The following is a 12,124-nucleotide window of genomic DNA, read 5'->3' as shown; positions in this document are numbered from 1 at the left end:
TGAAAAATCTGCTTCAGCGAATTAGAATAGCAGGGCATCAATGTTTGCCATTTTTCCATGCTACTGGCTAGACCCTTTAATTTGTTCAACTGCAGTATTTAAATTTTATCTGGATTTAAGATGCTTCCAGGCTGCTCTCAACCAATATAAGAAAACAACTTTTCTTAACTCCCTTTATCTTATAGCTCCCTGCTTCAAAATGAAAAGCAATAGAAGAATATAGGAAGTATCCTTCTGGTACCTACCTCTAATAGAAGAGTATGCCATCATCATCATTAGTAGTTATTCTTATTGAGAATCTTCTCATTTTTCTGTGTTTGCTCTTTCCTACAGCATGCTTAAAGTAATATTGAATCATACCCTTAAGATTCTCCATGATGCTCCCTTTCATTCACCAACTCTTCTGTATCTCTTTATGCCTTCAGTATTGTTCCTAAAGGTAGTAATAACAATAACGTTTACCATTTGTTAAGGGCCTTGCATATACTAGGCACCATAAGTAAATGTATATACCTGCTCTCATTTAATCTTCATGGCAATCTGGACATACAGGCATTTTATCCATATTTTAAAAATCTTGTCTAGAATCACACAGCCAATACATGAAAGAACCAGGATTCCAACTCATTTTTTCTGCTTTACCATACAGCCTAATGATTTCAACTTTATTAGAATATTTGGAGGCCTGATAGTGGCAGATTTTAATTTTTAATTTTTCATAAACTGACTGCTCCCTAAAGGATAATTTAACCTATGATTTTACCTTTTTATAGTCTCTATCTTTTTCCCTAACAGAACTTTTAGAGGAATTAAATTTGTTTTATGTAAAAGAACTTTTTAAATGGAATGAAACTTAGTAACATCTTTTTGAATAGCAATCTCTTTAAAGAAAGGCAATCTGACATAACAATTTTGAGCACGGGCTTAGAGCCTGACAGAGCTGGATTCAAATCTAGGCTCTTCCACTTTCTACTTGTGTGATCTCAGGCAAGTGTCATAACCTTTCTGTGTAACAGTTTCCACATTTGTATAATGAGCTTAATAACATCTATTTCATAGAAATGCTGTACATGAAATGACACGATCTGTGCAAGGCTCCTTGTACAGGCACATAAACTTTCTTGTACTTATGACATCATAGTTGGAAAGTTATTGAAACTCTGCTAGCCCAGGTCTCCTTTACATTCTATTTCAAGTAGATATTCTTTGGCCCACAATTATCACAAGGCAGTTGTGAAAGAAATACCTGCAGTGCTGGCTGAAAGAAGACTGGAGATCAGCTCTCAATATCACAATCTATGTATTAAAAGCCCATCTATTTCTTTTTTTAATTTTTTAAAAATTTTATTGAAATATAGTCGGTTACAATGTGTCTATTTCTGGTATACAGCATAATGTCCCAGTCATGCATATACATGCATATATTCGTTTTCATATTCTTCTGTTTGTATTATACCAGCTCTCCTTCAACTTGACCTGAAACAGTGTGGTAGAGTATTTGCATAGAACCCTTGGGATATCACTTTGCCCCATCTTCCTTTTAATTAGTAGATATTTGAGGAAACCAAGGCAGCCTGGGGAAGTGTAGTTCAGAAAGATTAATGTCAGTCCATTGGAGCTTCTATCGCAAAAATGTCATAGACTGGGTGACTTAAAACCCAACAAACATTTATTTCTCACAGTTCTGGAGTCTGGGAAACCCAAGATCCAGGTGCTGGCAAATTTGGTATCTGGTGAGTGCCTGCTTCCTAATTCATAGATGACTGTCTTCTCACTGAGTCTTCATGTGGCAGAAGCAGCAAGGGAGCTCTCTGGGGTCTCTTTTGTAAGGACACTTATCACATTCATAAGGGCTCCATCCACATGACCTAATCACCTCCCAAAAGTTCCACCTTCAAATGCCATCATATTGAGGTTTAGGTTTCAACATACAAATTCATCTAGGACACATTCAGCCCATGGTAGTTATCCTCTCAGATTTTGATGAAGCTCAATTACCAAGCTGTATTACTATTAAATCAGGACTTAGAAAGATAAAACCTATGACCAACTTGGCAATTTTATAGCTTTGAAACTATAAGCAAGCAAGTGATTCTCTTTAGTTTCTGACCCTGGACTATATAACAGATATTTGCCTCTTCTCTCTGTTATACCAGGTATCTTTGAACTGAGGTCCTATTTCTGGAAGATAGTCTAGCTCCAAGCTATATAGGTGACTGAATACAAATTGAAGAAATCTGTAAGGATGCTAAGAAGTTACAGTCAGCTCTGTTTTTGGAGCCACTTTGAAATACCACATTAAGGGCTGAAGTTCGGTAGCTATACCAAAGTACAATAGCCCATTTGTATTTCAAAATCTCCACAGGTTGGCCTCACTGCTTTGGGGCCAGATTGCAAACGTATTGGTCTCCAAAGTGCCTTTCACTTTTCATATTATCTCTATGTCAGTCGACCTATTTATGTTGAGTGCTGTGATGATTAAAGATTAATAGTTCTTATCATTTATGTGAAGGTATTGGAGCATTTTGGAAGACAAAAATTCAGGATTCTTTGTTGCTGCTATTATTGTTGCTTATAATTAAGTGCATTCCTCACTCTCATGGACTTCATAAGAACTTAGAAGTTAATAGAACACTTTGAGCTTCCTTTACAATGCACTAAATAAGTACAATGTATCCCCACCAGTGAAAGTGCTTTGGTAGTGTCCTCCAAATTTATTCAATATTTGAAAGCTTCAATGCATTTTCTCAAGTAAACATGGAAATTTAATAGCTGTGAAAGCTACACATTATGACATCTAAACCAATGCAAATGTTATTTTGACCTGAGGAGAGTGAGGGCCAGTAAGACTGAATGACTTTGCTAGGATAACTCTCAGGCAATATTCAACTTAAAAAAAGTAATAGTAATCTGTGTTGAATGTATAGTTAGCATGGATCACTTTTAAATGACTTTATTAAGATATAATTCACATAGTATAGAGTTTATACATTAAAAGTGTGCAATTAAGTAGTTTTTAATATATTCATAGAGCTGTTCAGGCAGCACCACAATCTAATTTTAGAACATTTCTTTACATCAAAAATGAATTACATACTCACTGGCACACCAAATCCCCCATCTCAGCACTAGACAACAGCTAACCTTCTTTCTCTCTATAAATTTACCTATTCTGAATATTATTATAAATGGAATAATACAATATGATGGCTTTTTGTGACTGGCTTCTTTCAGTTAGCATAATGTTTTCAAGGTCCATGTAGTATTGTGTATCACCACTTCATTCTTTTATGTTGCTCTGTGATATTCCATTGTGTATATATAGCATAAATTGTCCATTCATTAGTTGATGGTTATTTGGGCTGTATATGCATAGTCTATTATGAATAATGCTGCTATGAATATTTATATATAAATTGCTATGTGGAAATATGTCTTCAGATCTCTTGGGTATGTATCTAGGTGTGCATTTCTAGATCATTTTGTAAGTCTATGCTTAAAGTTTTGAAGAAATGACAAAATTTTTTCCAAAGTGGTTGTTTCACATTACAGTCCTACCATCAGTGTAAAGGGGTCCAGTTTCTCCACATATTGACCAACATTTGCCATGTCAGTCATTTTGATTATAGCCACTATCATGGGTGTGAAATAGCTCATGGAGGTCTTGATTTGCATTTCCCTAATAGCTAATGATAGTAACTCCCTTTTCATGTGCTTATTGGCCATTCAGGTATCTTATTTGGAGAATGTCTATTTAGAGAATTTGGCCATTTTTTAAATTGTTTGTTTTTTGAATTGTAATTATTCAGTTCTTCATATATTCTCTAAACTAGTCCTTATCAGGTATATGAATTGCAAATATTTTCTCCCACTCCATATGCTTTCTTTTCACTCTCTTGAAGGTACTATTTATGCAGAAACACTTAAATTTTGATTAAGTACAATTTACCTATTTTTCTGTTGTTACTAGCACTTTTGGTATTTAATAAGTTATTACCTAAGCCAAAGTAACAAAACCTGACTCCTGTGTTTTTTTCTAAGAATTTTATAATTGTATCTCTTACATATAGGCATTTCATCTGTTTGGAGGTGGTTTTTGTGTATGATGTGAGGTAGGAATTCACCTTGATTATTTTGCATGTGAATATCTAGCTGTCCCAGCACCACTTATTGAAAAATTATACTTTCTCCGTTGAATGATCTTGTCATCCTTCTTAAAATCAGTTGATCATATGGAAGAGTTTATTTCTGGACTATCAGTTCCACTGTATTGATGTATCTGTCTCTTCTTATGCTAATACAACACTGTATTAGATTACTATAATTGGATTTGGATTACTGTACCTTTGTAGTAAGTTTTGATATTGGGAAGCGAGAGTCCTCCTAATTTATTCAACTTTATCTAAATTATTTTGGTTATTTGAGGTCCCTTGAATTTGCATATGAATTTTAAGATCAGCTTATCAGTTTCTGCAAAAACGACAGCTGGAATTTTGATATTGATCATGTTCAATTTGTAGGTTGATTTGGGGAGTATTGTCATATTACTAATACTGTGTTTTCTGATCCATGAACATGGTATACCTTTCTACTTATTAGATCTTCTCTAATTTCTTTTAACAGTATGTTGTACTTTTTAGTAAATAAGTCTTGCACTTATTTTGTTAAATTTACTTATAAGTATATAGCTCTTTTTAGTGTGATTTTAAATGGAATTTCTTTCTTAATTTAATTATTGGATTGTTCATTTATTTTTGTACATTGGTCTTGTATCTTAAAAACATACTGAACTAATCTATTAGTTATATAAGATGCAAGTGGATTTCTTAGGGTTTTCTTTATATAAAGTCATGCTATCTACAAGCTTAGGTAGTTTTACTTGTGTAAAACCTTACTACATTTTATTTTTCTCAACTAACTGTTAGTACCTCCAGTGCAATGTTAAGTAGAAGTGGTAAGACATCTTTCTCTTCTTCTTTATCTTAAATGGAAAACATTCAGTCTCTCACAATTAAATATGGTGTTACCTGTGGGTTTTTTTGTAGATGGTCTTTATCAGGATGATAAAAAATAAAAATTCCCTTTTATTCCTGGTTTGTTGAAGCTTTTATCATGAAAAGGTATTAAATTTTTGTCAAATGCTATTTCTGCATCTAATAAGATATATTCATGTGCATTTTTTCTTTATTCTATTAATTTGGAGTATTATACTGTTTTTTTCTTTTTCTTTTTTGGTATTTATTTATTTTGCATATCTTTTTTTCAGTTTTACTAAGATATAATTGACATGCCACACTATGTAAGTTTAAGGTGTTCATCATAATGATTTCACTTACATATTTTGTGAAATTATTATCACAATAGGTTTAGTTAACATCCATTATCTCATATATACTGAAGAAAAAGAAAAAGAAAAAATCTTTCCTAGTGATAAGAACTTTTGGGGACTACTCTCTTAACAACTTTCAAATATGTAGTAGCAGTGTTAACTACAGTCATGGTGTTGTACGTTACATTCCCAGTACTTATCTTATAAATGGATCTTTGTATCTTTTGACTATCTTCATTCAATTCCCACTCCCTCTACCTGCTGCTTCTGGTAACCGCAAATCAGATCTCCTTTTCTATGAGGTGTTTGTTTGTTTGTTTGTTTGTTTTGTTTTGTCTGTTTATTTGTTTTAGATCCTATATATAAGTCATACCATACAACAATTGTTTTTCTCTGTCTGAATTATTTCATGTAGCATAATGCCCTTGAGGTCCATCCATGTTGTTGCCAATGGCAAGACTTCATTTTTTATGTTTGAATAATATTCCACTCTCTACATATTTCACAACCTCTTAATCCATTAATCTGTTGCTCAAAACTTAGGTGCTTCCATGTCTTGGCTATTGTAACTAATGCTGCTATGAACATGGGAGTGCAGATAGATGTCTTTTCAAGTTTGAGTTTTCATTTCCATTGGATATATTTCCAGAAGTTAAATTGCTTGATCATATGGTAGTTCTATTTTAAAAATTTTGAGGATACATACTGTCTTACGTAGTGCCAGTACCAATTTACAATTCTACCAAGAGTGCACAAGTTTACCCTTTTATCCACACCCTTGACAACATTTATTATGTATTGTCTTTTTGGTGATAGGTATTATAACAAGCATAAGGAAAAATCTCATTGTGATATTAAAAATGCATTTATCTTATGATTAGTGATATTGAGCACCTTTCATATACCTTTTGGCTATTCATATATCTTCTTTGCAAAACATCTATTGAGGTCCTTTGCCTTTTTAATTGGATTATTGGTTTTTTGCTATTGAATTGTATGACTTTTTAATATATTTTAAATATTAACCCCTAACCAGATGCATGGTTTGTAAATGTTTTATTCTCATTCTGTAAGTTGTTCATACATTTTGTTGATCATTTCTTTTGCTATGTAGAAGCTTTTTTAGTTTGATGTAGTCTCCTTTGTTTATGTTTGATTTTGTTTCTTGTGCTTTAGGTATCATATACAAAGAAATCATTGCCAAGATCCCTGTCAAGGAGATTTTTTTCTGTTATCTTCAAGAGTTCTTATGGTTTCTAGCCTTACATTCAAGTCTTTAATCCAGTCAGATTTAATTTTTGTAAATAATATAAGATAGGGGTCTAGTTTCATTCTTTTGCATGTGAATATACAGCTTTCCCTGCCCTAATTATTGAAGAGATTGTCTTCTCTCTATTGAGTCATCTTGTCCTCATAGTTAAATATTAATTGAACATATATGCATTGGTTTATTCCTGAGCTCTTGATTCTGCTCCATTGGTCTGTGTCTCTTTTTATGCCAGTACTATACTAATTTTTTGTGTGTGAAAACTTTTTTTTAATTTAATTTTTATATTTTTAACATTTTTATTGATTTATAATCATTTTAAAATGTTGTGTCAAATTCCAGTGTAGAGCACAATTTTCCAGTTATACATGAACATATATATATTCATTGTCACATTTTATTCTCTGTGAGCTACCATAAGATCTTGTGTATATTTCCCTGTGCTATTCAATATAATCTTGTTTATCTATTCTACAATTTTTAAATCCCACTATCCCTTCCCAAACTCCACCCCCTTGGCAAACACAAGTTTGTATTCTATGTCTATGAGCCTATTTCTGTTTTATATTTACACTTTGTTTTATTGTTTTTTGTTTTTTGTTTTTTCTTTTTTTTTTAGATTCCACATATGAGTGATCTCATATGGTATTTTTCTCTCTTTCTGGCTTACTTCACTTAGAATAACATTCTCCAGGAGCATCCATGTTGCTGCAAATGGCGTTATGTTGTTGGTTTTTATGGCTGAGTAGTATTCCATTGTATAAATATATGAACACTTCTTTATCCAGGCACCTGTTGATGGACATTTAGGCTGTTTCCATGTCTTGGCTATTGTAAATACTGCTGCTGTGAACATTGAGGTGCAGGTGTCATTTTGAAGTAGGGTTCCTTCTGGATATATGCCCAGGAGCAGGATTCCTGGGTCATATGGTAAGTCTATTCCGAGTTTTTTGAGAAATCTCCATACTGTTTTCCACAGTGGCTGTACGAAACTGCATTCCCACCGGTAGTGAAGGAGGATTCCCTTTTCTCCACAGCCTCTCCAGCATTTGTCGTTTGTGGATTTTTGAATGATGGCCATTCTGCCTGGTGTGAGGTGATACCTCATTGTAATTTTGATTTGCATTTCTCTGATAATTAGTGATAATGAGCATTTTTTCATGTGCCTATTGGTCATCTGTATTTCTTCCTTGGAGAATTGCTTGTTTAGGTCTTCTGTCCACTTTTGGATTGGGTTGTTTTTTTTCTTATTAAGTTATATGAGATACTTATATATTCTGGAGATCAAGCCTTTGTTGGTTTCATATGCAAAAATTTTCTCCCATTCCGTAGGTTGTCTTTTTGTTTACTTCTGGTTTCCTTTGCTGTGCAGAAGCTTGTAAGTTTCATTAGGTCCAATTTGTTTATTCTTGCTTTTATTTCTTCTAGGAGAAAATTTTTGAGATGTATGTCAGGTAATGTTTTGCCTATGTTTACTTCCAGGAGGTTTATTGTATCTTGTCTTATGTTTAAGTCTTTGATCCATTTTGAGTTGATTTTTGTGTATAGTGTAAGGGAGTGTTCTAGCTTCATTGATTTACATGCTACTGTCCAGTTTTCCCAACACCATTTGCTGAAGAGACTGTCTTTATTCCATTGTATATTCTTGCCTCCTTTGTCGAAGATTAGTTGACCAAAAGTTTGCGGGTTCATTTCTGGGCTCTCTATTCTATTTCATTGGTCTATATGTCTGTTTTTGTACCAATACCATGCTGTCTTGCTGACTGTAGCTCTATAGTATTGTCTGAAGTCTGGGAGAGTTATTCCTCCAGCCTCTTTCTTTCCCTTCAGTAATGCTTTGACAATTCTAGGTCTTTGATGGTTCCATATAAATTTTATTATGATTTGTTCTAGTTCTGTGAAATATGTCCTGGGTCATTTGATAGGGACTGCATTAAATCTGTAGATTGCCTTGGGCAGTGTGACAATTTTAACAATATTGATTCTTCCAATCAAAGAGTGTGGGATATCTTTCCATTTTTTAAAGCCTTCTTTAATTTCCTTCATCAGTGGTTTATAGTTTTCTGTGTATAATTCTTTCACCTCCTTGGTTTGATTTATTCCTAGGTATTTTATTCTGCTGAGTGCTATTTTAAAGAGGATTGTTTCTTTACTTTCCTTTGTGTTCATTCATTGTTAGTGTAAAGAAATGCAACTGATTTTTGAACAGTAATCTTGTAACCTGTTACCTTGCTGAATTATCCAATCAGCTCTAGTAGTTTTTGTGTGGACCTTTTAGGGTTTTCTATATATAGTAACATGTCATCAGCATATAGTGACACTTTTACCTCTTCTTTTCCAGTTTCAATCCCTTTTATTTCTCTCTGTTGCCTGATTGCTGTGGCTAAGACTTCCAAGGCTATGTTGAATAGGAGTGGTGATAGTGGGCATCCGTGTCTTGTCCCAGATTTTAGTGGGAAGCTTTTGAGTTTTTCACCATTGAGTTCTATGCTGGCTGTAGGTTTGTCATATATAGCTTTTATTATGTTGAGATATGTTCCCTCTATACCCACTTTGGTGAGAGTTTTTATCATAAATGGGTGTTGAATTTTATCAAATGCTTTTTCTGCATCGATTGAGATGATCATGTGGGTTTTGTCCTTTCTCTTGTTGATGTGATGTATTACACTGATTGATTTGCATTTGTTGAACCAGCCTTGTGTCCCTGGGATGAACCCCACTTGGTCATGATGTATAATCTTTTTTATGTGTTGTTGGATTCTATTTGCTAAAATTTTGGTGAGGATTTTGGCATCTATGTTCATCAGTGATATTGGCCTATAATTCTCTTTTTTTGTAGTGTCTTTGCCTGGTTTTCGTATCAGGGTGATGGTGGCTTCATAGAATGAGTTTGGGAGTATTCCCTCCTTTTCAATCTTCTGGAAGAGTTTGAGAAGGACTGGTATGAGTTCTTCTTTGTATGTTTGATAGAATTCCCCGGTGAAGCCGTCCGGTCCTGGACTTTTATTTGTAGGGAGGTTTTTTATTGCTATTTCGATTTCATTTCTAGTGATCAGTTTGTTCAAGTGGTCAGTTTCTTCTTGATTCAGTCTTGGTGGACAGTATGTTTTCAGAAACTTGTTCATCTCCTCTAGGTAATCCATTTTGGTTCCATATAGTTTTTCATAATATTCTTATATGATCTTCTGTATTTCTATGTTATTTGTTGTAATTTTTCCATTATCCTTTCTTATTTTGCTAATTTGTGCTGTCTGTTTTTTCTTCTTTGTGAGTTTGGCCAGAGGTTTGTCAATTTTATTTACTTTTTCAAAAAAAAAAAAAACAAACAGCTTTTGTTTTGATTGATTTTTTCTATGTTTTTTTAAAATCTCTATTTTATTTATTTCCTCCCTGGTCTTTATAATTTCCTTCCTTCTACTGCCTTTTTGGGTTTTTTGCTCTTCTTTTTCTAGTTCTTTCAGCTGGTGGGTTAAATTGTTTATTTGAGATTGTTCTTTTTTGAGGAAGGCCTGTATCACTATAAACTTCTCTACTAGCACTGCCTTTGCTGTGTCCCATAAATTTTGTGTGGTTGTGCTTTCATTTTCATTTCTCTCAAGGTATATTTTTAATTTCAGCTTTGATTTCCTGATTGACCCATTGGTTTTTTGATAGCATGTTGTTTAATCTCCATGCTTTCCTGTTTTCTCCTTTATTTCTCTGTAGTTGATTTCTAAATTCATGGCATTGTGGTCAGAAAAGATGCTGGAGATAATTTCTATCTTCTTAAAATTGTTGAGGTTTCTTTTGTGCCCAAGTACATGGTCAATCCTAGAAAATGTTCCATGTGCACTTGAAAAGAATGTGTATCCTATTTTTGGGGTGTTAATGCTCTGAAAATATCCACCAAGTCTAATTTTTCTATTGTATTATTTAATTTCTCTGTTACCTTATTTATTTTCTGTCTGAAAGATCTGTCTAGTGATGTTAATGCAGTCTTAAAATCTCCAACTATTTTTGTAATCCCGTAAATATCCCCCTTTATCTCTGTTAGTAATTGTTTTATGTATTTACATGCTCGTATATTGGGTGCATATATATTAACGAGTGTAATATCCTCATCTTGTATCACTCCTTTAATCATTATAAAATGTCCTTCTTTATCTTTCTTTATGGCCTTTGTTTTAAAGTCTAATTTGTCTGAAATCAGTACTGCAACACCTGCTTTTTTAGCTTTTCCATTTGCATGGAATATCCTTTTCCATTCTTTCACTCTCAATCTATATGTGTCCTTCTCCCTAAAGTGGGTCTCTTGTATGCAGCACATTGAAGGTTCTTGCTTTATTATCCAGTCTGCCACTCTATGTCTTTTGAGTGTAGCATTTAGTCCATTAACATTTACAGTAATTAATGATAGATGTGTGTTTATTGCCATTTTGAACTTATCTTTGCAGCTTATTTGGTGTTTCCTCTTTGTTCTGTTCTTCCTCCTTTTGTGGTTTGATAATTTTCCTTTGTATTATCATGGATTGTATTTAGTTTTTGTGACTCCCTTGTAAGTTTTTGGCTTATGATTACCCTTTTTTGTAAGTCTATTAGCCCATTACTATAACTGTTTTTATTAAACTGATAGTGACATGATCTCAAACCCATCCTACTAAGAACAAAAAATTTAAAAAAGAAAGAAAAAATATTCTATATTTTCCTGCCTCCCTCTCCCAATCTCAATGATTTGTATGTCTTCTTTTATAATTTCATGTTTATTTTATTTGTAATTCATGAGTTATCACCTTTCCAGTTGTGAGCTTCTCATTTCTGTAGCACCCTGCTGCTTTTCTGTTTATAATAGACCTTTCAATAATTCTTTTAACATGGGTTTAGTGTTGCTAAACTCTTGTAGTTTTTTTCTTGTCTGTGAAATTCTTTATGTCTCCTTCTATCCTAAAAGATAGCCTTGCTGGATAAAGTATCCTAGGCTGCATCTTTTTTTTCATTCAGGACTTTGAGTATATCTTGCCACTCCCTTCTGGATTGTAGTGTTTATGTAGAGAAATCAGCTGAGGGCCTTACATGGGTAACTCACTCTTTGCTTTTCTCTTGTTGTCTTTAGGATCATTTCTTTATCCTTGACTCTGGCCATCTTGATTATGATATCTCTTGGTGTGGGTCTATTTGGGTTCTTCCTGTTTGGGACCCTCTGAGCTTCCTGTACTTGGATATCTGATTCCTTCTTTAAGTTTGGGAAGTTTTCAGTCATGATTTCTTCCAATACCTTTTCAATCCTCTTTGATCTTTCTTCCCCTTCTGGGACCCCTATTATGCAAAGATTGTCATGCTTTGTATCATCCCATAGGTCCCTTAGGCTATTTTCATTTGTTTTTATTTGTTTACCTTGTACCTGTTCTGATTGGTTGCTTTCTGTTGTCCTGTCTTCTGAGTCACTTATTCGTTCCTCTACATTATCTAGTCTGCTTTGCACAGCCTTTAGATCATTTCTCGTCTCAGCCAATGAGTTTACCATTTCTACTTGTCTCTTCTTTATAGCTTCC

The 12,124-nt window shown here is 33.7% G+C and overlaps 1 protein-coding gene across 1 annotated transcript in view; it reads left to right on the top strand.

Moving 5' to 3' along the window:
• HDX (highly divergent homeobox) overlaps positions 1 to 12,124 on the top strand; it is a 122,615-nt gene that overhangs the window by 33,003 nt on the left and 77,488 nt on the right. The gene's annotated exons all lie outside the window — the stretch shown is intronic.

This window comes from Camelus bactrianus, chromosome X (assembly GCF_048773025.1).
Source record: "Camelus bactrianus isolate YW-2024 breed Bactrian camel chromosome X, ASM4877302v1, whole genome shotgun sequence".
Lineage (NCBI taxonomy): Eukaryota > Metazoa > Chordata > Mammalia > Artiodactyla > Camelidae > Camelus > Camelus bactrianus.
This window is presented reverse-complemented; position numbering and strand designations above follow the sequence as displayed.